The 26,266-nt window shown below is 36.7% G+C and overlaps 1 long non-coding RNA gene across 1 annotated transcript in view; it reads left to right on the forward strand.

Moving 5' to 3' along the window:
• The window catches only part of LOC146785713 (uncharacterized), a 158,585-nt gene that overhangs the window by 71,950 nt on the left and 60,369 nt on the right, over positions 1 to 26,266 (forward strand). Inside the window, exons 116-166 of the long non-coding RNA XR_014970781.1 lie at positions 308 to 431; positions 820 to 943; positions 1,333 to 1,451; positions 1,840 to 1,963; positions 2,353 to 2,471; positions 2,860 to 2,982; positions 3,371 to 3,494; positions 3,883 to 4,006; positions 4,395 to 4,513; positions 4,902 to 5,025; positions 5,414 to 5,537; positions 5,926 to 6,050; positions 6,440 to 6,558; positions 6,947 to 7,067; positions 7,457 to 7,575; positions 7,964 to 8,084; positions 8,473 to 8,591; positions 8,980 to 9,103; positions 9,493 to 9,611; positions 10,000 to 10,123; positions 10,513 to 10,631; positions 11,020 to 11,142; positions 11,531 to 11,654; positions 12,043 to 12,166; positions 12,555 to 12,673; positions 13,062 to 13,185; positions 13,574 to 13,697; positions 14,086 to 14,204; positions 14,593 to 14,716; positions 15,105 to 15,228; positions 15,617 to 15,741; positions 16,131 to 16,249; positions 16,638 to 16,758; positions 17,147 to 17,265; positions 17,654 to 17,777; positions 18,167 to 18,285; positions 18,674 to 18,797; positions 19,187 to 19,305; positions 19,694 to 19,814; positions 20,203 to 20,326; positions 20,715 to 20,838; positions 21,227 to 21,345; positions 21,734 to 21,857; positions 22,246 to 22,369; positions 22,758 to 22,882; positions 23,272 to 23,390; positions 23,779 to 23,899; positions 24,288 to 24,406; positions 24,795 to 24,918; positions 25,308 to 25,426; positions 25,815 to 25,938. This is a non-coding gene — a long non-coding RNA (uncharacterized LOC146785713). The remainder of the gene's footprint in view (positions 1 to 307; positions 432 to 819; positions 944 to 1,332; positions 1,452 to 1,839; positions 1,964 to 2,352; positions 2,472 to 2,859; positions 2,983 to 3,370; positions 3,495 to 3,882; positions 4,007 to 4,394; positions 4,514 to 4,901; positions 5,026 to 5,413; positions 5,538 to 5,925; positions 6,051 to 6,439; positions 6,559 to 6,946; positions 7,068 to 7,456; positions 7,576 to 7,963; positions 8,085 to 8,472; positions 8,592 to 8,979; positions 9,104 to 9,492; positions 9,612 to 9,999; positions 10,124 to 10,512; positions 10,632 to 11,019; positions 11,143 to 11,530; positions 11,655 to 12,042; positions 12,167 to 12,554; positions 12,674 to 13,061; positions 13,186 to 13,573; positions 13,698 to 14,085; positions 14,205 to 14,592; positions 14,717 to 15,104; positions 15,229 to 15,616; positions 15,742 to 16,130; positions 16,250 to 16,637; positions 16,759 to 17,146; positions 17,266 to 17,653; positions 17,778 to 18,166; positions 18,286 to 18,673; positions 18,798 to 19,186; positions 19,306 to 19,693; positions 19,815 to 20,202; positions 20,327 to 20,714; positions 20,839 to 21,226; positions 21,346 to 21,733; positions 21,858 to 22,245; positions 22,370 to 22,757; positions 22,883 to 23,271; positions 23,391 to 23,778; positions 23,900 to 24,287; positions 24,407 to 24,794; positions 24,919 to 25,307; positions 25,427 to 25,814; positions 25,939 to 26,266) is intronic.

The following is a 26,266-nucleotide window of genomic DNA, read 5'->3' on the forward strand; positions in this document are numbered from 1 at the left end:
AGACTGTGCCTGAACATAATTTCTGTCAAGATGAGAGTAATATGGATCACATTGTGTTGGTCATGATAGTTCATAAAAGCCTGGCTGCCTCCAACGCTACTAAAGCCTGCTTTATATCCTGGAGCTAGCAATGTTGCAGAGAAGTATGTGAGGTTAAAAACTAAAATTGAGATTTGATTTTCTAATGAGCTGTTGATTTTCACAATAAAAGACTCCATAGTATTGATCTGTTTACCCTTTCTAAAAATCAAGATTTTTTTGTATTGCTTATAGAAAATGTGCTAACAGTGGACTTTTCCATCTACAGATTATACTGAATGACCAGAGGTGGCAGTGTTTCACAACCGAGTTTCTCTGAATTGCCGAGACTGAAGAACAAAAAAAAAAAAGGAAGTCTTCCGGCATACGGCATCATTTTACCAATATACAAGGCAAGTTTAACTCACAATAATTCCTTTATGCATTAAAAAGACGCTCACAGCATCAGCATGTCCTCACTACCTTACAGTGGGAGACTGTGCCTGAACATAATTTCTGTCAAGATGAAAGTAATATGGATCACATTGTGTTGGTCATGATAGTTCATAAAAGCCTGGCTGCCTCCAACGCTACTAAAGCCTGCTTTATATCCTGGAGCTAGCAATGTTGCAGAGAAGTATGTGAGGTTAAAAACTAAAATTGAGATTTGATTTTCTAATGAGCTGTTGATTTTCACAATAAAAGACTCCATAGTATTGATCTGTTTACCCTTTCTAAAAATCAAGATTTTTTTGTATTGCTTATAGAAAATGTGCTAACAGTGGACTTTTCCATCTACAGATTATACTGAATGACCAGAGGTGGCAGTGTTTCACAACCGAGTTTCTCTGAATTGCCGAGACTGAAGAACAAAAAAAAAAAAGGAAGTCTTCCGGCATACGGCATCATTTTACCAATATACAAGGCAAGTTTAACTCACAATAATTCCTTTATGCATTAAAAAGACGCTCACAGCATCAGCATGTCCTCACTACCTTATAGTGGGAGACTGTGCCTGAACATATTTTCTGTCAAGATGAGAGTAATATGGATCACATTGTGTTGGTCATGATAGTTCATAAAAGCCTGGCTGCCTCCAACGCTACTAAACCCTGCTTTATATCCTGGAACTAGCAATGTTGCAGAGAAGTATGTGAGGTTAAAAACTAAAATTGAGATTTGATTTTCTAAAGAGCTTTCTGATTTTCACAATAAAAGACTCCATAGTATTGATCTGTTTACCCTTTCTAAAAATCAAGATTTTTTTGTATTGCTTATAGAAAATGTGCTAACAGTGGACTTTTCCATCTGCAGATTATACTGAATGACCAGAGGTGGCAGTGTTTCACAACCTAGTTTCTCTGAATTGCCGAGACTGAAGAAAAAAAAAAGGAAGTCTTCCGGCATACGGGATCATTTTACCAATTTATAAGGCAAGTAAAACTCACAATAATTCCTTTATGCATTAAAAAGACGCTCACAGCATCAGCATGTCCTCACTACCTTACAGTGGGAGACTGTGCCTGAACATAATTTCTATCAAGATGAAAGTAATATGGATCACATTGTGTTGGTCATTATAGTTCATAAAAGCCTGGCTGCCTCCAACGCTACTAAAGCCTGCTTTATATCCTGGAGCTAGCAATGTTGCAGAGAAGTATGTGAGGTTAAAAACTAAAATTGAGATTTGATTTTCTAATGAGCTTTTGATTTTCACAATAAAAGACTCCATAGTATTGATCTGTTTACCCTTTCTAAAAATCAAGATTTTTTTGTATTGCTTATAGAAAATGTGCTAACAGTGGACTTTTCCATCTACAGATTATACTGAATGACCAGAGGTGGCAGTGTTTCACAACCGAGTTTCTCTGAATTGCCGAGACTGAAGAACAAAAAAAAAAAAGGAAGTCTTCCGGCATACGGCATCATTTTACCAATATACAAGGCAAGTTTAACTCACAATAATTCCTTTATGCATTAAAAAGACGCTCACAGCATCAGCATGTCCTCACTACCTTATAGTGGGAGACTGTGCCTGAACATATTTTCTGTCAAGATGAGAGTAATATGGATCACATTGTGTTGGTCATGATAGTTCATAAAAGCCTGGCTGCCTCCAACGCTACTAAACCCTGCTTTATATCCTGGAACTAGCAATGTTGCAGAGAAGTATGTGAGGTTAAAAACTAAAATTGAGATTTGATTTTCTAAAGAGCTTTCTGATTTTCACAATAAAAGACTCCATAGTATTGATCTGTTTACCCTTTCTAAAAATCAAGATTTTTTTGTATTGCTTATAGAAAATGTGCTAACAGTGGACTTTTCCATCTGCAGATTATACTGAATGACCAGAGGTGGCAGTGTTTCACAACCTAGTTTCTCTGAATTGCCGAGACTGAAGAAAAAAAAAAGGAAGTCTTCCGGCATACGGGATCATTTTACCAATTTATAAGGCAAGTAAAACTCACAATAATTCCTTTATGCATTAAAAAGACGCTCACAGCATCAGCATGTCCTCACTACCTTACAGTGGGAGACTGTGCCTGAACATAATTTCTATCAAGATGAAAGTAATATGGATCACATTGTGTTGGTCATTATAGTTCATAAAAGCCTGGCTGCCTCCAACGCTACTAAAGCCTGCTTTATATCCTGGAACTAGCAATGTTGCAGAGAAGTATGTGAGGTTAAAAACTAAAATTGACATTTGATTTTCTAATGAGCTGTTGATTTTCACAATAAAAGACTCCATAGTATTGATCTGTTTACCCTTTCTAAAAATCAAGATTTTTTTGTATTGCTTATAGAAAATGTGCTAACAGTGGACTTTTCCATCTACAGATTATACTGAATGACCGGAGGTGGCAGTGTTTCACAACCGAGTTTCTCTGAATTGCCGAGACTGAAGACAAAAAAAAAAAAGGAAGTCTTCCGGCATACGGCATCATTTTACCAATTTATAAGGCAAGTAAAACTCACAATAATTCCTTTATGCATTAAAAAGACGCTCACAGCATCAGCATGTCCTCACTACCTTACAGTGGGAGACTGTGCCTGAACATAATTTCTGTCAAGATGAAAGTAATATGGATCACATTGTGTTGGTCATGATAGTTCATAAAAGCCTGGCTGCCTCCAACGCTACTAAAGCCTGCTTTATATCCTGGAGCTAGCAATGTTGCAGAGAAGTATGTGAGGTTAAAAACTAAAATTGAGATTTGATTTTCTAATGAGCTGTTGATTTTCACAATAAAAGACTCCATAGTATTGATCTGTTTACCCTTTCTAAAAATCAAGATTTTTTTGTATTGCTTATAGAAAATGTGCTAACAGTGGACTTTTCCATCTACAGATTATACTGAATGACCAGAGGTGGCAGTGTTTCACAACCGAGTTTCTCTGAATTGCCGAGACTGAAGAACAAAAAAAAAAAAGGAAGTCTTCCGGCATACGGCATCATTTTACCAATATACAAGGCAAGTTTAACTCACAATAATTCCTTTATGCATTAAAAAGACGCTCACAGCATCAGCATGTCCTCACTACCTTATAGTGGGAGACTGTGCCTGAACATAATTTCTGTCAAGATGAGAGTAATATGGATCACATTGTGTTGGTCATGATAGTTCATAAAAGCCTGGCTGCCTCCAACGCTACTAAACCCTGCTTTATATCCTGGAACTAGCAATGTTGCAGAGAAGTATGTGAGGTTAAAAACTAAAATTGAGATTTGATTTTCTAATGAGCTTTTGATTTTCACAATAAAAGACTCCATAGTATTGATCTGTTTACCCTTTCTAAAAATCAAGATTTTTTTGTATTGCTTATAGAAAATGTGCTAACAGTGGACTTTTCCATCTACAGATTATACTGAATGACCAGAGGTGGCAGTGTTTCACAACCGAGTTTCTCTGAATTGCCGAGACTGAAGAACAAAAAAAAAAAAGGAAGTCTTCCGGCATACGGCATCATTTTACCAATATACAAGGCAAGTTTAACTCACAATAATTCCTTTATGCATTAAAAAGACGCTCACAGCATCAGCATGTCCTCACTACCTTATAGTGGGAGACTGTGCCTGAACATAATTTCTGTCAAGATGAAAGTAATATGGATCACATTGTGTTGGTCATGATAGTTCATAAAAGCCTGGCTGCCTCCAACGCTACTAAAGCCTGCTTTATATCCTGGAACTAGCAATGTTCTAGAGAAGTATGTGAGGTTAAAAACTAAAATTGAGATTTGATTTTCTAATGAGCTGTTGATTTTCACAATAAAAGGCTCCATAGTATTGATCTGTTTACGCTTTCTAAAAATCAAGATTTTTTTGTATTGCTTATAGAAAATGTGCTAACAGTGGACTTTTCCATCTGCAGATTATACTGAATGACCAGAGGTGGCAGTGTTTCACAACCTAGTTTCTCTGAATTGCCGAGACTGAAGAAAAAAAAAAGGAAGTCTTCCGGCATACGGCATCATTTTACCAATATGCAAGGCAAGTTTAACTCACAATAATTCCTTTATGCATTAAAAAGACGCTCACAGCATCAGTATGTCCTCACTACCTTATAGTTGGAGACTGTGCCTGAACATAATTTCTGTCAAGATGAGAGTAATATGGATCACATTGTGTTGGTCATGATAGTTCATAAAAGCCTGGCTGCCTCCAACGCTACTAAAGCCTGCTTTATATCCTGGAGCTAGCAATGTTGCAGAGAAGTATGTGAGGTTAAAAACTAAAATTGAGATTTGATTTTCTAATGAGCTGTTGATTTTCACAATAAAAGACTCCATAGTATTGATCTGTTTACCCTTTCTAAAAATCAAGATTTTTTTGTATTGCTTATAGAAAATGTGCTAACAGTGGACTTTTCCATCTACAGATTATACTGAATGACCAGAGGTGGCAGTGTTTCACAACCGAGTTTCTCTGAATTGCCGAGACTGAAGAACAAAAAAAAAAAAGGAAGTCTTCCGGCATACGGCATCATTTTACCAATATACAAGGCAAGTTTAACTCACAATAATTCCTTTATGCATTAAAAAGACGCTCACAGCATCAGCATGTCCTCACTACCTTATAGTGGGAGACTGTGCCTGAACATAATTTCTGTCAAGATGAGAGTAATATGGATCACATTGTGTTGGTCATGATAGTTCATAAAAGCCTGGCTGCCTCCAACGCTACTAAACCCTGCTTTATATCCTGGAACTAGCAATGTTGCAGAGAAGTATGTGAGGTTAAAAACTAAAATTGAGATTTGATTTTCTAAAGAGCTTTTGATTTTCACAATAAAAGACTCCATAGTATTGATCTGTTTACCCTTTCTAAAAATCAAGATTTTTTTGTATTGCTTATAGAAAATGTGCTAACAGTGGACTTTTCCATCTACAGATTATACTGAATGACCAGAGGTGGCAGTGTTTCACAACCGAGTTTCTCTGAATTGCCGAGACTGAAGAACAAAAAAAAAAAAGGAAGTCTTCCGGCATACGGCATCATTTTACCAATATACAAGGCAAGTTTAACTCACAATAATTCCTTTATGCATTAAAAAGACGCTCACAGCATCAGCATGTCCTCACTACCTTACAGTGGGAGACTGTGCCTGAACATAATTTCTGTCAAGATGAAAGTAATATGGATCACATTGTGTTGGTCATGATAGTTCATAAAAGCCTGGCTGCCTCCAACGCTACTAAAGCCTGCTTTATATCCTGGAGCTAGCAATGTTGCAGAGAAGTATGTGAGGTTAAAAACTAAAATTGAGATTTGATTTTCTAATGAGCTGTTGATTTTCACAATAAAAGGCTCCATAGTATTGATCTGTTTACGCTTTCTAAAAATCAAGATTTTTTTGTATTGCTTATAGAAAATGTGCTAACAGTGGACTTTTCCATCTGCAGATTATACTGAATGACCAGAGGTGGCAGTGTTTCACAACCGAGTTTCTCTGAATTGCCGAGATTGAAGAACAAAAAAACAAAAAGGAAGTCTTCCGGCATACGGCATCATTTTACCAATATGCAAGGCAAGTAAAACTCACAATAATTCCTTTATGCATTAAAAAGACGCTCACAGCATCAGCATGTCCTCACTACCTTATAGTGGGAGACTGTGCCTGAACATAATTTCTGTCAAGATGAAAGTAATATGGATCACATTGTGTTGGTCATGATAGTTCATAAAAGCCTGGCTGCCTCCAACGCTACTAAAGCCTGCTTTATATCCTGGAGCTAGCAATGTTGCAGAGAAGTATGTGAGGTTAAAAACTAAAATTGAGATTTGATTTTCTAATGAGCTGTTGATTTTCACAATAAAAGACTCCATAGTATTGATCTGTTTACCCTTTCTAAAAATCAAGATTTTTTTTGTATTGCTTATAGAAAATGTGCTAACAGTGGACTTTTCCATCTACAGATTATACTGAATGACCAGAGGTGGCAGTGTTTCACAACCGAGTTTCTCTGAATTGCCGAGACTGAAGAAAAAAAAAAGGAAGTCTTCCGGCATACGGCATCATTTTACCAATATGCAAGGCAAGTTTAACTCACAATAATTCCTTTATGCATTAAAAAGACGCTCACAGCATCAGCATGTCCTCACTACCTTATAGTGGGAGACTGTGCCTGAACATAATTTCTGTCAAGATGAGAGTAATATGGATCACATTGTGTTGGTCATGATAGTTCATAAAAGCCTGGCTGCCTCCAACGCTACTAAAGCCTGCTTTATATCCTGGAACTAGCAATGTTGCAGAGAAGTATGTGAGGTTAAAAACTAAAATTGAGATTTGATTTTCTAATGAGCTTTTGATTTTCACAATAAAAGACTCCATAGTATTGATCTGTTTACCCTTTCTAAAAATCAAGATTTTTTTGTATTGCTTATAGAAAATGTGCTAACAGTGGACTTTTCCATCTACAGATTATACTGAATGACCAGAGGTGGCAGTGTTTCACAACCGAGTTTCTCTGAATTGCCGAGACTGAAGAAACAAAAAAAAGGAAGTCTTCCGGCATACGGCATCATTTTACCAATATGCAAGGCAAGTAAAACTCACAATAATTCCTTTATGCATTAAAAAGACGCTCACAGCATCAGCATGTCCTCTCTACCTTATAGTGGGAGACTGTGCCTGAACATAATTTCTGTCAAGATGAAAGTAATATGGATCACATTGTGTTGGTCATGATAGTTCATAAAAGTCTGGCTGCCTCCAACGCTACTAAAGCCTGCTTTATATCCTGGAACTAGCAATGTTGCAGAGAAGTATGTGAGGTTAAAAACTAAAATTGAGATTTGATTTTCTAATGAGCTGTTGATTTTCACAATAAAAGACTCCATAGTATTGATCTGTTTACCCTTTCTAAAAATCAAGATTTTTTTTGTATTGCTTATAGAAAATGTGCTAACAGTGGACTTTTCCATCTACAGATTATACTGAATGACCAGAGGTGGCAGTGTTTCACAACCGAGTTTCTCTGAATTGCCGAGACTGAAGAAAAAAAAAAGGAAGTCTTCCGGCATACGGCATCATTTTACCAATATGCAAGGCAAGTTTAACTCACAATAATTCCTTTATGCATTAAAAAGACGCTCACAGCATCAGCATGTCCTCACTACCTTATAGTGGGAGACTGTGCCTGAACATAATTTCTGTCAAGATGAGAGTAATATGGATCACATTGTGTTGGTCATGATAGTTCATAAAAGCCTGGCTGCCTCCAACGCTACTAAAGCCTGCTTTATATCCTGGAACTAGCAATGTTGCAGAGAAGTATGTGAGGTTAAAAACTAAAATTGAGATTTGATTTTCTAATGAGCTTTTGATTTTCACAATAAAAGACTCCATAGTATTGATCTGTTTACCCTTTCTAAAAATCAAGATTTTTTTGTATTGCTTATAGAAAATGTGCTAACAGTGGACTTTTCCATCTACAGATTATACTGAATGACCAGAGGTGGCAGTGTTTCACAACCGAGTTTCTCTGAATTGCCGAGACTGAAGAAACAAAAAAAAGGAAGTCTTCCGGCATACGGCATCATTTTACCAATATGCAAGGCAAGTAAAACTCACAATAATTCCTTTATGCATTAAAAAGACGCTCACAGCATCAGCATGTCCTCTCTACCTTATAGTGGGAGACTGTGCCTGAACATAATTTCTGTCAAGATGAAAGTAATATGGATCACATTGTGTTGGTCATGATAGTTCATAAAAGTCTGGCTGCCTCCAACGCTACTAAAGCCTGCTTTATATCCTGGAACTAGCAATGTTGCAGAGAAGTATGTGAGGTTAAAAACTAAAATTGAGATTTGATTTTCTAAAGAGATTTTGATTTTCACAATAAAAGACTCCATAGTATTGATCTGTTTACCCTTTCTAAAAATCACGATTTTTTTGTATTGCTTATAGAAAATGTGCTAACAGTGGACTTTTCCATCTGCAGATTATACTGAATGACCAGAGGTGGCAGTGTTTCACAACCTAGTTTCTCTGAATTGCCGAGACTGAAGAAAAAAAAAAGGAAGTCTTCCGGCATACGGGATCATTTTACCAATTTATAAGGCAAGTAAAACTCACAATAATTCCTTTATGCATTAAAAAGACGCTCACAGCATCAGCATGTCCTCACTACCTTACAGTGGGAGACTGTGCCTGAACATAATTTCTATCAAGATGAAAGTAATATGGATCACATTGTGTTGGTCATTATAGTTCATAAAAGCCTGGCTGCCTCCAACGCTACTAAAGCCTGCTTTATATCCTGGAGCTAGCAATGTTGCAGAGAAGTATGTGAGGTTTAAAACTAAAATTGACATTTGATTTTCTAATGAGCTGTTGATTTTCACAATAAAAGACTCCATAGTATTGATCTGTTTACCCTTTCTAAAAATCAAGATTTTTTTGTATTGCTTATAGAAAATGTGCTAACAGTGGACTTTTCCATCTACAGATTATACTGAATGACCAGAGGTGGCAGTGTTTCACAACCGAGTTTCTCTGAATTGCCGAGACTGAAGAACAAAAAAAAAAAAGGAAGTCTTCCGGCATACGGCATCATTTTACCAATATACAAGGCAAGTTTAACTCACAATAATTCCTTTATGCATTAAAAAGACGCTCACAGCATCAGCATGTCCTCACTACCTTATAGTGGGAGACTGTGCCTGAACATATTTTCTGTCAAGATGAGAGTAATATGGATCACATTGTGTTGGTCATGATAGTTCATAAAAGCCTGGCTGCCTCCAACGCTACTAAACCCTGCTTTATATCCTGGAACTAGCAATGTTGCAGAGAAGTATGTGAGGTTAAAAACTAAAATTGAGATTTGATTTTCTAAAGAGCTTTCTGATTTTCACAATAAAAGACTCCATAGTATTGATCTGTTTACCCTTTCTAAAAATCAAGATTTTTTTGTATTGCTTATAGAAAATGTGCTAACAGTGGACTTTTCCATCTGCAGATTATACTGAATGACCAGAGGTGGCAGTGTTTCACAACCTAGTTTCTCTGAATTGCCGAGACTGAAGAAAAAAAAAAGGAAGTCTTCCGGCATACGGGATCATTTTACCAATTTATAAGGCAAGTAAAACTCACAATAATTCCTTTATGCATTAAAAAGACGCTCACAGCATCAGCATGTCCTCACTACCTTACAGTGGGAGACTGTGCCTGAACATAATTTCTATCAAGATGAAAGTAATATGGATCACATTGTGTTGGTCATTATAGTTCATAAAAGCCTGGCTGCCTCCAACGCTACTAAAGCCTGCTTTATATCCTGGAGCTAGCAATGTTGCAGAGAAGTATGTGAGGTTAAAAACTAAAATTGAGATTTGATTTTCTAATGAGCTTTTGATTTTCACAATAAAAGACTCCATAGTATTGATCTGTTTACCCTTTCTAAAAATCAAGATTTTTTTGTATTGCTTATAGAAAATGTGCTAACAGTGGACTTTTCCATCTACAGATTATACTGAATGACCAGAGGTGGCAGTGTTTCACAACCGAGTTTCTCTGAATTGCCGAGACTGAAGAACAAAAAAAAAAAAGGAAGTCTTCCGGCATACGGCATCATTTTACCAATATACAAGGCAAGTTTAACTCACAATAATTCCTTTATGCATTAAAAAGACGCTCACAGCATCAGCATGTCCTCACTACCTTATAGTGGGAGACTGTGCCTGAACATATTTTCTGTCAAGATGAGAGTAATATGGATCACATTGTGTTGGTCATGATAGTTCATAAAAGCCTGGCTGCCTCCAACGCTACTAAACCCTGCTTTATATCCTGGAACTAGCAATGTTGCAGAGAAGTATGTGAGGTTAAAAACTAAAATTGAGATTTGATTTTCTAAAGAGCTTTCTGATTTTCACAATAAAAGACTCCATAGTATTGATCTGTTTACCCTTTCTAAAAATCAAGATTTTTTTGTATTGCTTATAGAAAATGTGCTAACAGTGGACTTTTCCATCTGCAGATTATACTGAATGACCAGAGGTGGCAGTGTTTCACAACCTAGTTTCTCTGAATTGCCGAGACTGAAGAAAAAAAAAAGGAAGTCTTCCGGCATACGGGATCATTTTACCAATTTATAAGGCAAGTAAAACTCACAATAATTCCTTTATGCATTAAAAAGACGCTCACAGCATCAGCATGTCCTCACTACCTTACAGTGGGAGACTGTGCCTGAACATAATTTCTATCAAGATGAAAGTAATATGGATCACATTGTGTTGGTCATTATAGTTCATAAAAGCCTGGCTGCCTCCAACGCTACTAAAGCCTGCTTTATATCCTGGAACTAGCAATGTTGCAGAGAAGTATGTGAGGTTAAAAACTAAAATTGACATTTGATTTTCTAATGAGCTGTTGATTTTCACAATAAAAGACTCCATAGTATTGATCTGTTTACCCTTTCTAAAAATCAAGATTTTTTTGTATTGCTTATAGAAAATGTGCTAACAGTGGACTTTTCCATCTACAGATTATACTGAATGACCGGAGGTGGCAGTGTTTCACAACCGAGTTTCTCTGAATTGCCGAGACTGAAGACAAAAAAAAAAAAGGAAGTCTTCCGGCATACGGCATCATTTTACCAATTTATAAGGCAAGTAAAACTCACAATAATTCCTTTATGCATTAAAAAGACGCTCACAGCATCAGCATGTCCTCACTACCTTACAGTGGGAGACTGTGCCTGAACATAATTTCTGTCAAGATGAAAGTAATATGGATCACATTGTGTTGGTCATGATAGTTCATAAAAGCCTGGCTGCCTCCAACGCTACTAAAGCCTGCTTTATATCCTGGAGCTAGCAATGTTGCAGAGAAGTATGTGAGGTTAAAAACTAAAATTGAGATTTGATTTTCTAATGAGCTGTTGATTTTCACAATAAAAGACTCCATAGTATTGATCTGTTTACCCTTTCTAAAAATCAAGATTTTTTTGTATTGCTTATAGAAAATGTGCTAACAGTGGACTTTTCCATCTACAGATTATACTGAATGACCAGAGGTGGCAGTGTTTCACAACCGAGTTTCTCTGAATTGCCGAGACTGAAGAACAAAAAAAAAAAAGGAAGTCTTCCGGCATACGGCATCATTTTACCAATATACAAGGCAAGTTTAACTCACAATAATTCCTTTATGCATTAAAAAGACGCTCACAGCATCAGCATGTCCTCACTACCTTATAGTGGGAGACTGTGCCTGAACATAATTTCTGTCAAGATGAGAGTAATATGGATCACATTGTGTTGGTCATGATAGTTCATAAAAGCCTGGCTGCCTCCAACGCTACTAAACCCTGCTTTATATCCTGGAACTAGCAATGTTGCAGAGAAGTATGTGAGGTTAAAAACTAAAATTGAGATTTGATTTTCTAATGAGCTTTTGATTTTCACAATAAAAGACTCCATAGTATTGATCTGTTTACCCTTTCTAAAAATCAAGATTTTTTTGTATTGCTTATAGAAAATGTGCTAACAGTGGACTTTTCCATCTACAGATTATACTGAATGACCAGAGGTGGCAGTGTTTCACAACCGAGTTTCTCTGAATTGCCGAGACTGAAGAACAAAAAAAAAAAAGGAAGTCTTCCGGCATACGGCATCATTTTACCAATATACAAGGCAAGTTTAACTCACAATAATTCCTTTATGCATTAAAAAGACGCTCACAGCATCAGCATGTCCTCACTACCTTATAGTGGGAGACTGTGCCTGAACATAATTTCTGTCAAGATGAAAGTAATATGGATCACATTGTGTTGGTCATGATAGTTCATAAAAGCCTGGCTGCCTCCAACGCTACTAAAGCCTGCTTTATATCCTGGAACTAGCAATGTTCTAGAGAAGTATGTGAGGTTAAAAACTAAAATTGAGATTTGATTTTCTAATGAGCTGTTGATTTTCACAATAAAAGACTCCATAGTATTGATCTGTTTACCCTTTCTAAAAATCAAGATTTTTTTGTATTGCTTATAGAAAATGTGCTAACAGTGGACTTTTCCATCTACAGATTATACTGAATGACCAGAGGTGGCAGTGTTTCACAACCGAGTTTCTCTGAATTGCCGAGACTGAAGAAAAAAAAAAGGAAGTCTTCCGGCATACGGCATCATTTTACCAATATGCAAGGCAAGTTTAACTCACAATAATTCCTTTATGCATTAAAAAGACGCTCACAGCATCAGTATGTCCTCACTACCTTATAGTTGGAGACTGTGCCTGAACATAATTTCTGTCAAGATGAGAGTAATATGGATCACATTGTGTTGGTCATGATAGTTCATAAAAGCCTGGCTGCCTCCAACGCTACTAAAGCCTGCTTTATATCCTGGAGCTAGCAATGTTGCAGAGAAGTATGTGAGGTTAAAAACTAAAATTGAGATTTGATTTTCTAATGAGCTGTTGATTTTCACAATAAAAGACTCCATAGTATTGATCTGTTTACCCTTTCTAAAAATCAAGATTTTTTTGTATTGCTTATAGAAAATGTGCTAACAGTGGACTTTTCCATCTACAGATTATACTGAATGACCAGAGGTGGCAGTGTTTCACAACCGAGTTTCTCTGAATTGCCGAGACTGAAGAACAAAAAAAAAAAAGGAAGTCTTCCGGCATACGGCATCATTTTACCAATATACAAGGCAAGTTTAACTCACAATAATTCCTTTATGCATTAAAAAGACGCTCACAGCATCAGCATGTCCTCACTACCTTACAGTGGGAGACTGTGCCTGAACATAATTTCTGTCAAGATGAAAGTAATATGGATCACATTGTGTTGGTCATGATAGTTCATAAAAGCCTGGCTGCCTCCAACGCTACTAAAGCCTGCTTTATATCCTGGAGCTAGCAATGTTGCAGAGAAGTATGTGAGGTTAAAAACTAAAATTGAGATTTGATTTTCTAATGAGCTGTTGATTTTCACAATAAAAGACTCCATAGTATTGATCTGTTTACCCTTTCTAAAAATCAAGATTTTTTTGTATTGCTTATAGAAAATGTGCTAACAGTGGACTTTTCCATCTACAGATTATACTGAATGACCAGAGGTGGCAGTGTTTCACAACCGAGTTTCTCTGAATTGCCGAGACTGAAGAACAAAAAAAAAAAAGGAAGTCTTCCGGCATACGGCATCATTTTACCAATATACAAGGCAAGTTTAACTCACAATAATTCCTTTATGCATTAAAAAGACGCTCACAGCATCAGCATGTCCTCACTACCTTATAGTGGGAGACTGTGCCTGAACATAATTTCTGTCAAGATGAAAGTAATATGGATCACATTGTGTTGGTCATGATAGTTCATAAAAGCCTGGCTGCCTCCAACGCTACTAAAGCCTGCTTTATATCCTGGAACTAGCAATGTTCTAGAGAAGTATGTGAGGTTAAAAACTAAAATTGAGATTTGATTTTCTAATGAGCTGTTGATTTTCACAATAAAAGGCTCCATAGTATTGATCTGTTTACGCTTTCTAAAAATCAAGATTTTTTTGTATTGCTTATAGAAAATGTGCTAACAGTGGACTTTTCCATCTGCAGATTATACTGAATGACCAGAGGTGGCAGTGTTTCACAACCTAGTTTCTCTGAATTGCCGAGACTGAAGAAAAAAAAAAGGAAGTCTTCCGGCATACGGCATCATTTTACCAATATGCAAGGCAAGTTTAACTCACAATAATTCCTTTATGCATTAAAAAGACGCTCACAGCATCAGTATGTCCTCACTACCTTATAGTTGGAGACTGTGCCTGAACATAATTTCTGTCAAGATGAGAGTAATATGGATCACATTGTGTTGGTCATGATAGTTCATAAAAGCCTGGCTGCCTCCAACGCTACTAAAGCCTGCTTTATATCCTGGAGCTAGCAATGTTGCAGAGAAGTATGTGAGGTTAAAAACTAAAATTGAGATTTGATTTTCTAATGAGCTGTTGATTTTCACAATAAAAGACTCCATAGTATTGATCTGTTTACCCTTTCTAAAAATCAAGATTTTTTTGTATTGCTTATAGAAAATGTGCTAACAGTGGACTTTTCCATCTACAGATTATACTGAATGACCAGAGGTGGCAGTGTTTCACAACCGAGTTTCTCTGAATTGCCGAGACTGAAGAACAAAAAAAAAAAAGGAAGTCTTCCGGCATACGGCATCATTTTACCAATATACAAGGCAAGTTTAACTCACAATAATTCCTTTATGCATTAAAAAGACGCTCACAGCATCAGCATGTCCTCACTACCTTACAGTGGGAGACTGTGCCTGAACATAATTTCTGTCAAGATGAAAGTAATATGGATCACATTGTGTTGGTCATGATAGTTCATAAAAGCCTGGCTGCCTCCAACGCTACTAAAGCCTGCTTTATATCCTGGAGCTAGCAATGTTGCAGAGAAGTATGTGAGGTTAAAAACTAAAATTGAGATTTGATTTTCTAATGAGCTGTTGATTTTCACAATAAAAGACTCCATAGTATTGATCTGTTTACCCTTTCTAAAAATCAAGATTTTTTTGTATTGCTTATAGAAAATGTGCTAACAGTGGACTTTTCCATCTACAGATTATACTGAATGACCAGAGGTGGCAGTGTTTCACAACCGAGTTTCTCTGAATTGCCGAGACTGAAGAACAAAAAAAAAAAAGGAAGTCTTCCGGCATACGGCATCATTTTACCAATATACAAGGCAAGTTTAACTCACAATAATTCCTTTATGCATTAAAAAGACGCTCACAGCATCAGCATGTCCTCACTACCTTATAGTGGGAGACTGTGCCTGAACATAATTTCTGTCAAGATGAAAGTAATATGGATCACATTGTGTTGGTCATGATAGTTCATAAAAGCCTGGCTGCCTCCAACGCTACTAAAGCCTGCTTTATATCCTGGAACTAGCAATGTTCTAGAGAAGTATGTGAGGTTAAAAACTAAAATTGAGATTTGATTTTCTAATGAGCTGTTGATTTTCACAATAAAAGGCTCCATAGTATTGATCTGTTTACGCTTTCTAAAAATCAAGATTTTTTTGTATTGCTTATAGAAAATGTGCTAACAGTGGACTTTTCCATCTGCAGATTATACTGAATGACCAGAGGTGGCAGTGTTTCACAACCGAGTTTCTCTGAATTGCCGAGATTGAAGAACAAAAAAACAAAAAGGAAGTCTTCCGGCATACGGCATCATTTTACCAATATGCAAGGCAAGTAAAACTCACAATAATTCCTTTATGCATTAAAAAGACGCTCACAGCATCAGCATGTCCTCACTACCTTATAGTGGGAGACTGTGCCTGAACATAATTTCTGTCAAGATGAAAGTAATATGGATCACATTGTGTTGGTCATGATAGTTCATAAAAGCCTGGCTGCCTCCAACGCTACTAAAGCCTGCTTTATATCCTGGAGCTAGCAATGTTGCAGAGAAGTATGTGAGGTTAAAAACTAAAATTGAGATTTGATTTTCTAATGAGCTGTTGATTTTCACAATAAAAGACTCCATAGTATTGATCTGTTTACCCTTTCTAAAAATCAAGATTTTTTTTGTATTGCTTATAGAAAATGTGCTAACAGTGGACTTTTCCATCTACAGATTATACTGAATGACCAGAGGTGGCAGTGTTTCACAACCGAGTTTCTCTGAATTGCCGAGACTGAAGAAAAAAAAAAGGAAGTCTTCCGGCATACGGCATCATTTTACCAATATGCAAGGCAAGTTTAACTCACAATAATTCCTTTATGCATTAAAAAGACGCTCACAGCATCAGCATGTCCTCACTACCTTATAGTGGGAGACTGTGCCTGAACATAATTTCTGTCAAGATGAGAGTAATATGGATCACATTGTGTTGGTCATGATAGTTCATAAAAGCCTGGCTGCCTCCAACGCTACTAAAGCCTGCTTTATATCCTGGAACTAGCAATGTTGCAGAGAAGTATGTGAGGTTAAAAACTAAAATTGAGATTTGATTTTCTAATGAGCTTTTGATTTTCACAATAAAAGACTCCATAGTATTGATCTGTTTACCCTTTCTAAAAATCAAGATTTTTTTGTATTGCTTATAGAAAATGTGCTAACAGTGGACTTTTCCATCTACAGATTATACTGAATGACCAGAGGTGGCAGTGTTTCACAACCGAGTTTCTCTGAATTGCCGAGACTGAAGAAACAAAAAAAAGGAAGTCTTCCGGCATACGGCATCATTTTACCAATATGCAAGGCAAGTAAAACTCACAATAATTCCTTTATGCATTAAAAAGACGCTCACAGCATCAGCATGTCCTCTCTACCTTATAGTGGGAGACTGTGCCTGAACATAATTTCTGTCAAGATGAAAGTAATATGGATCACATTGTGTTGGTCATGATAGTTCATAAAAGTCTGGCTGCCTCCAACGCTACTAAAGCCTGCTTTATATCCTGGAACTAGCAATGTTGCAGAGAAGTATGTGAGGTTAAAAACTAAAATTGAGATTTGATTTTCTAAAGAGATTTTGATTTTCACAATAAAAGACTCCATAGTATTGATCTGTTTACCCTTTCTAAAAATCACGATTTTTTTGTATTGCTTATAGAAAATGTGCTAACAGTGGACTTTTCCATCTGCAGATTATACTGAATGACCAGAGGTGGCAGTGTTTCACAACCTAGTTTCTCTGAATTGCCGAGACTGAAGAAAAAAAAAAGGAAGTCTTCCGGCATACGGGATCATTTTACCAATTTATAAGGCAAGTAAAACTCACAATAATTCCTTTATGCATTAAAAAGACGCTCACAGCATCAGCATGTCCTCACTACCTTACAGTGGGAGACTGTGCCTGAACATAATTTCTATCAAGATGAAAGTAATATGGATCACATTGTGTTGGTCATTATAGTTCATAAAAGCCTGGCTGCCTCCAACGCTACTAAAGCCTGCTTTATATCCTGGAGCTAGCAATGTTGCAGAGAAGTATGTGAGGTTTAAAACTAAAATTGACATTTGATTTTCTAATGAGCTGTTGATTTTCACAATAAAAGACTCCATAGTATTGATCTGTTTACCCTTTCTAAAAATCAAGATTTTTTTGTATTGCTTATAGAAAATGTGCTAACAGTGGACTTTTCCATCTACAGATTATACTGAATGACCAGAGGTGGCAGTGTTTCACAACCGAGTTTCTCTGAATTGCCGAGACTGAAGAACAAAAAAAAAAAAGGAAGTCTTCCGGCATACGGCATCATTTTACCAATATACAAGGCAAGTTTAACTCACAATAATTCCTTTATGCATTAAAAAGACGCTCACAGCATCAGCATGTCCTCACTACCTTATAGTGGGAGACTGTGCCTGAACATATTTTCTGTCAAGATGAGAGTAATATGGATCACATTGTGTTGGTCATGATAGTTCATAAAAGCCTGGCTGCCTCCAACGCTACTAAACCCTGCTTTATATCCTGGAACTAGCAATGTTGCAGAGAAGTATGTGAGGTTAAAAACTAAAATTGAGATTTGATTTTCTAAAGAGCTTTCTGATTTTCACAATAAAAGACTCCATAGTATTGATCTGTTTACCCTTTCTAAAAATCAAGATTTTTTTGTATTGCTTATAGAAAATGTGCTAACAGTGGACTTTTCCATCTGCAGATTATACTGAATGACCAGAGGTGGCAGTGTTTCACAACCTAGTTTCTCTGAATTGCCGAGACTGAAGAAAAAAAAAAGGAAGTCTTCCGGCATACGGGATCATTTTACCAATTTATAAGGCAAGTAAAACTCACAATAATTCCTTTATGCATTAAAAAGACGCTCACAGCATCAGCATGTCCTCACTACCTTACAGTGGGAGACTGTGCCTGAACATAATTTCTATCAAGATGAAAGTAATATGGATCACATTGTGTTGGTCATTATAGTTCATAAAAGCCTGGCTGCCTCCAACGCTACTAAAGCCTGCTTTATATCCTGGAGCTAGCAATGTTGCAGAGAAGTATGTGAGGTTAAAAACTAAAATTGAGATTTGATTTTCTAATGAGCTTTTGATTTTCACAATAAAAGACTCCATAGTATTGATCTGTTTACCCTTTCTAAAAATCAAGATTTTTTTGTATTGCTTATAGAAAATGTGCTAACAGTGGACTTTTCCATCTACAGATTATACTGAATGACCAGAGGTGGCAGTGTTTCACAACCGAGTTTCTCTGAATTGCCGAGACTGAAGAACAAAAAAAAAAAAGGAAGTCTTCCGGCATACGGCATCATTTTACCAATATACAAGGCAAGTTTAACTCACAATAATTCCTTTATGCATTAAAAAGACGCTCACAGCATCAGCATGTCCTCACTACCTTATAGTGGGAGACTGTGCCTGAACATATTTTCTGTCAAGATGAGAGTAATATGGATCACATTGTGTTGGTCATGATAGTTCATAAAAGCCTGGCTGCCTCCAACGCTACTAAACCCTGCTTTATATCCTGGAACTAGCAATGTTGCAGAGAAGTATGTGAGGTTAAAAACTAAAATTGAGATTTGATTTTCTAAAGAGCTTTCTGATTTTCACAATAAAAGACTCCATAGTATTGATCTGTTTACCCTTTCTAAAAATCAAGATTTTTTTGTATTGCTTATAGAAAATGTGCTAACAGTGGACTTTTCCATCTACAGATTATACTGAATGACCAGAGGTGGCAGTGTTTCACAACCTAGTTTCTCTGAATTGCCGAGACTGAAGAAAAAAAAAAGGAAGTCTTCCGGCATACGGGATCATTTTACCAATTTATAAGGCAAGTAAAACTCACAATAATTCCTTTATGCATTAAAAAGACGCTCACAGCATCAGCATGTCCTCACTACCTTACAGTGGGAGACTGTGCCTGAACATAATTTCTATCAAGATGAAAGTAATATGGATCACATTGTGTTGGTCATTATAGTTCATAAAAGCCTGGCTGCCTCCAACGCTACTAAAGCCTGCTTTATATCCTGGAGCTAGCAATGTTGCAGAGAAGTATGTGAGGTTTAAAACTAAAATTGACATTTGATTTTCTAATGAGCTGTTGATTTTCACAATAAAAGACTCCATAGTATTGATCTGTTTACCCTTTCTAAAAATCAAGATTTTTTTGTATTGCTTATAGAAAATGTGCTAACAGTGGACTTTTCCATCTGCAGATTATACTGAATGACCAGAGGTGGCAGTGTTTCACAACCGAGTTTCTCTGAATTGCCGAGACTGAAGAAACAAAAAAAAGGAAGTCTTCCGGCATACGGCATCATTTTACCAATATACAAGGCAAGTTTAACTCACAATAATTCCTTTATGCATTAAAAAGACGCTCACAGCATCAGCATGTCCTCACTACCTTACAGTGGGAGACTGTGCCTGAACATAATTTCTATCAAGATGAAAGTAATATGGATCACATTGTGTTGGTCATTATAGTTCATAAAAGCCTGGCTGCCTCCAACGCTACTAAAGCCTGCTTTATATCCTGGAGCTAGCAATGTTGCAGAGAAGTATGTGAGGTTTAAAACTAAAATTGACATTTGATTTTCTAATGAGCTGTTGATTTTCACAATAAAAGACTCCATAGTATTGATCTGTTTACCCTTTCTAAAAATCAAGATTTTTTTGTATTGCTTATAGAAAATGTGCTAACAGTGGACTTTTCCATCTACAGATTATACTGAATGACCAGAGGTGGCAGTGTTTCACAACCGAGTTTCTCTGAATTGCCGAGACTGAAGAACAAAAAAAAAAAAGGAAGTCTTCCGGCATACGGCATCATTTTACCAATATACAAGGCAAGTTTAACTCACAATAATTCCTTTATGCATTAAAAAGACGCTCACAGCATCAGCATGTCCTCACTACCTTACAGTGGGAGACTGTGCCTGAACATAATTTCTGTCAAGATGAAAGTAATATGGATCACATTGTGTTGGTCATGATAGTTCATAAAAGCCTGGCTGCCTCCAACGCTACTAAAGCCTGCTTTATATCCTGGAGCTAGCAATGTTGCAGAGAAGTATGTGAGGTTAAAAACTAAAATTGAGATTTGATTTTCTAATGAGCTGTTGATTTTCACAATAAAAGACTCCATAGTATTGATCTGTTTACCCTTTCTAAAAATCAAGATTTTTTTGTATTGCTTATAGAAAATGTGCTAACAGTGGACTTTTCCATCTACAGATTATACTGAATGACCAGAGGTGGCAGTGTTTCACAACCGAGTTTCTCTGAATTGCCGAGACTGAAGAACAAAAAAAAAAAAGGAAGTCTTCCGGCATACGGCATCATTTTACCAATATACAAGGCAAGTTTAACTCACAATAATTCCTTTATGCATTAAAAAGACGCTCACAGCATCAGCATGTCCTCACTACCTTATAGTGGGAGACTGTGCCTGAACATAATTTCTGTCAAGATGAAAGTAATATGGATCACATTGTGTTGGTCATGATAGTTCATAAAAGCCTGGCTGCCTCCAACGCTACTAAAGCCTGCTTTATATCCTGGAACTAGCAATGTTCTAGAGAAGTATGTGAGGTTAAAAACTAAAATTGAGATTTGATTTTCTAATGAGCTGTTGATTTTCACAATAAAAGGCTCCATAGTATTGATCTGTTTACGCTTTCTAAAAATCAAGATTTTTTTGTATTGCTTATAGAAAATGTGCTAACAGTGGACTTTTCCATCTGCAGATTATACTGAATGACCAGAGGTGGCAGTGTTTCACAACCTAGTTTCTCTGAATTGCCGAGACTGAAGAAAAAAAAAAGGAAGTCTTCCGGCATACGGCATCATTTTACCAATATGCAAGGCAAGTTTAACTCACAATAATTCCTTTATGCATTAAAAAGACGCTCACAGCATCAGTATGTCCTCACTACCTTATAGTTGGAGACTGTGCCTGAACATAATTTCTGTCAAGATGAGAGTAATATGGATCACATTGTGTTGGTCATGATAGTTCATAAAAGCCTGGCTGCCTCCAACGCTACTAAAGCCTGCTTTATATCCTGGAGCTAGCAATGTTGCAGAGAAGTATGTGAGGTTAAAAACTAAAATTGAGATTTGATTTTCTAATGAGCTGTTGATTTTCACAATAAAAGACTCCATAGTATTGATCTGTTTACCCTTTCTAAAAATCAAGATTTTTTTGTATTGCTTATAGAAAATGTGCTAACAGTGGACTTTTCCATCTACAGATTATACTGAATGACCAGAGGTGGCAGTGTTTCACAACCGAGTTTCTCTGAATTGCCGAGACTGAAGAACAAAAAAAAAAAAGGAAGTCTTCCGGCATACGGCATCATTTTACCAATATACAAGGCAAGTTTAACTCACAATAATTCCTTTATGCATTAAAAAGACGCTCACAGCATCAGCATGTCCTCACTACCTTACAGTGGGAGACTGTGCCTGAACATAATTTCTGTCAAGATGAAAGTAATATGGATCACATTGTGTTGGTCATGATAGTTCATAAAAGCCTGGCTGCCTCCAACGCTACTAAAGCCTGCTTTATATCCTGGAGCTAGCAATGTTGCAGAGAAGTATGTGAGGTTAAAAACTAAAATTGAGATTTGATTTTCTAATGAGCTGTTGATTTTCACAATAAAAGACTCCATAGTATTGATCTGTTTACCCTTTCTAAAAATCAAGATTTTTTTGTATTGCTTATAGAAAATGTGCTAACAGTGGACTTTTCCATCTACAGATTATACTGAATGACCAGAGGTGGCAGTGTTTCACAACCGAGTTTCTCTGAATTGCCGAGACTGAAGAACAAAAAAAAAAAAGGAAGTCTTCCGGCATACGGCATCATTTTACCAATATACAAGGCAAGTTTAACTCACAATAATTCCTTTATGCATTAAAAAGACGCTCACAGCATCAGCATGTCCTCACTACCTTATAGTGGGAGACTGTGCCTGAACATAATTTCTGTCAAGATGAAAGTAATATGGATCACATTGTGTTGGTCATGATAGTTCATAAAAGCCTGGCTGCCTCCAACGCTACTAAAGCCTGCTTTATATCCTGGAACTAGCAATGTTCTAGAGAAGTATGTGAGGTTAAAAACTAAAATTGAGATTTGATTTTCTAATGAGCTGTTGATTTTCACAATAAAAGGCTCCATAGTATTGATCTGTTTACGCTTTCTAAAAATCAAGATTTTTTTGTATTGCTTATAGAAAATGTGCTAACAGTGGACTTTTCCATCTGCAGATTATACTGAATGACCAGAGGTGGCAGTGTTTCACAACCGAGTTTCTCTGAATTGCCGAGATTGAAGAACAAAAAAACAAAAAGGAAGTCTTCCGGCATACGGCATCATTTTACCAATATGCAAGGCAAGTAAAACTCACAATAATTCCTTTATGCATTAAAAAGACGCTCACAGCATCAGCATGTCCTCACTACCTTATAGTGGGAGACTGTGCCTGAACATAATTTCTGTCAAGATGAAAGTAATATGGATCACATTGTGTTGGTCATGATAGTTCATAAAAGCCTGGCTGCCTCCAACGCTACTAAAGCCTGCTTTATATCCTGGAGCTAGCAATGTTGCAGAGAAGTATGTGAGGTTAAAAACTAAAATTGAGATTTGATTTTCTAATGAGCTGTTGATTTTCACAATAAAAGACTCCATAGTATTGATCTGTTTACCCTTTCTAAAAATCAAGATTTTTTTTGTATTGCTTATAGAAAATGTGCTAACAGTGGACTTTTCCATCTACAGATTATACTGAATGACCAGAGGTGGCAGTGTTTCACAACCGAGTTTCTCTGAATTGCCGAGACTGAAGAAAAAAAAAAGGAAGTCTTCCGGCATACGGCATCATTTTACCAATATGCAAGGCAAGTTTAACTCACAATAATTCCTTTATGCATTAAAAAGACGCTCACAGCATCAGCATGTCCTCACTACCTTATAGTGGGAGACTGTGCCTGAACATAATTTCTGTCAAGATGAGAGTAATATGGATCACATTGTGTTGGTCATGATAGTTCATAAAAGCCTGGCTGCCTCCAACGCTACTAAAGCCTGCTTTATATCCTGGAACTAGCAATGTTGCAGAGAAGTATGTGAGGTTAAAAACTAAAATTGAGATTTGATTTTCTAATGAGCTTTTGATTTTCACAATAAAAGACTCCATAGTATTGATCTGTTTACCCTTTCTAAAAATCAAGATTTTTTTGTATTGCTTATAGAAAATGTGCTAACAGTGGACTTTTCCATCTACAGATTATACTGAATGACCAGAGGTGGCAGTGTTTCACAACCGAGTTTCTCTGAATTGCCGAGACTGAAGAAACAAAAAAAAGGAAGTCTTCCGGCATACGGCATCATTTTACCAATATGCAAGGCAAGTAAAACTCACAATAATTCCTTTATGCATTAAAAAGACGCTCACAGCATCAGCATGTCCTCTCTACCTTATAGTGGGAGACTGTGCCTGAACATAATTTCTGTCAAGATGAAAGTAATATGGATCACATTGTGTTGGTCATGATAGTTCATAAAAGTCTGGCTGCCTCCAACGCTACTAAAGCCTGCTTTATATCCTGGAACTAGCAATGTTGCAGAGAAGTATGTGAGGTTAAAAACTAAAATTGAGATTTGATTTTCTAAAGAGATTTTGATTTTCACAATAAAAGACTCCATAGTATTGATCTGTTTACCCTTTCTAAAAATCACGATTTTTTTGTATTGCTTATAGAAAATGTGCTAACAGTGGACTTTTCCATCTGCAGATTATACTGAATGACCAGAGGTGGCAGTGTTTCACAACCTAGTTTCTCTGAATTGCCGAGACTGAAGAAAAAAAAAAGGAAGTCTTCCGGCATACGGGATCATTTTACCAATTTATAAGGCAAGTAAAACTCACAATAATTCCTTTATGCATTAAAAAGACGCTCACAGCATCAGCATGTCCTCACTACCTTACAGTGGGAGACTGTGCCTGAACATAATTTCTATCAAGATGAAAGTAATATGGATCACATTGTGTTGGTCATTATAGTTCATAAAAGCCTGGCTGCCTCCAACGCTACTAAAGCCTGCTTTATATCCTGGAGCTAGCAATGTTGCAGAGAAGTATGTGAGGTTTAAAACTAAAATTGACATTTGATTTTCTAATGAGCTGTTGATTTTCACAATAAAAGACTCCATAGTATTGATCTGTTTACCCTTTCTAAAAATCAAGATTTTTTTGTATTGCTTATAGAAAATGTGCTAACAGTGGACTTTTCCATCTACAGATTATACTGAATGACCAGAGGTGGCAGTGTTTCACAACCGAGTTTCTCTGAATTGCCGAGACTGAAGAACAAAAAAAAAAAAGGAAGTCTTCCGGCATACGGCATCATTTTACCAATATACAAGGCAAGTTTAACTCACAATAATTCCTTTATGCATTAAAAAGACGCTCACAGCATCAGCATGTCCTCACTACCTTATAGTGGGAGACTGTGCCTGAACATATTTTCTGTCAAGATGAGAGTAATATGGATCACATTGTGTTGGTCATGATAGTTCATAAAAGCCTGGCTGCCTCCAACGCTACTAAACCCTGCTTTATATCCTGGAACTAGCAATGTTGCAGAGAAGTATGTGAGGTTAAAAACTAAAATTGAGATTTGATTTTCTAAAGAGCTTTCTGATTTTCACAATAAAAGACTCCATAGTATTGATCTGTTTACCCTTTCTAAAAATCAAGATTTTTTTGTATTGCTTATAGAAAATGTGCTAACAGTGGACTTTTCCATCTGCAGATTATACTGAATGACCAGAGGTGGCAGTGTTTCACAACCTAGTTTCTCTGAATTGCCGAGACTGAAGAAAAAAAAAAGGAAGTCTTCCGGCATACGGGATCATTTTACCAATTTATAAGGCAAGTAAAACTCACAATAATTCCTTTATGCATTAAAAAGACGCTCACAGCATCAGCATGTCCTCACTACCTTACAGTGGGAGACTGTGCCTGAACATAATTTCTATCAAGATGAAAGTAATATGGATCACATTGTGTTGGTCATTATAGTTCATAAAAGCCTGGCTGCCTCCAACGCTACTAAAGCCTGCTTTATATCCTGGAGCTAGCAATGTTGCAGAGAAGTATGTGAGGTTAAAAACTAAAATTGAGATTTGATTTTCTAATGAGCTTTTGATTTTCACAATAAAAGACTCCATAGTATTGATCTGTTTACCCTTTCTAAAAATCAAGATTTTTTTGTATTGCTTATAGAAAATGTGCTAACAGTGGACTTTTCCATCTACAGATTATACTGAATGACCAGAGGTGGCAGTGTTTCACAACCGAGTTTCTCTGAATTGCCGAGACTGAAGAACAAAAAAAAAAAAGGAAGTCTTCCGGCATACGGCATCATTTTACCAATATACAAGGCAAGTTTAACTCACAATAATTCCTTTATGCATTAAAAAGACGCTCACAGCATCAGCATGTCCTCACTACCTTATAGTGGGAGACTGTGCCTGAACATATTTTCTGTCAAGATGAGAGTAATATGGATCACATTGTGTTGGTCATGATAGTTCATAAAAGCCTGGCTGCCTCCAACGCTACTAAACCCTGCTTTATATCCTGGAACTAGCAATGTTGCAGAGAAGTATGTGAGGTTAAAAACTAAAATTGAGATTTGATTTTCTAAAGAGCTTTCTGATTTTCACAATAAAAGACTCCATAGTATTGATCTGTTTACCCTTTCTAAAA

Source organism: Triturus cristatus, chromosome 11 (assembly GCF_964204655.1).
Source record: "Triturus cristatus chromosome 11, aTriCri1.1, whole genome shotgun sequence".
Lineage (NCBI taxonomy): Eukaryota > Metazoa > Chordata > Amphibia > Caudata > Salamandridae > Triturus > Triturus cristatus.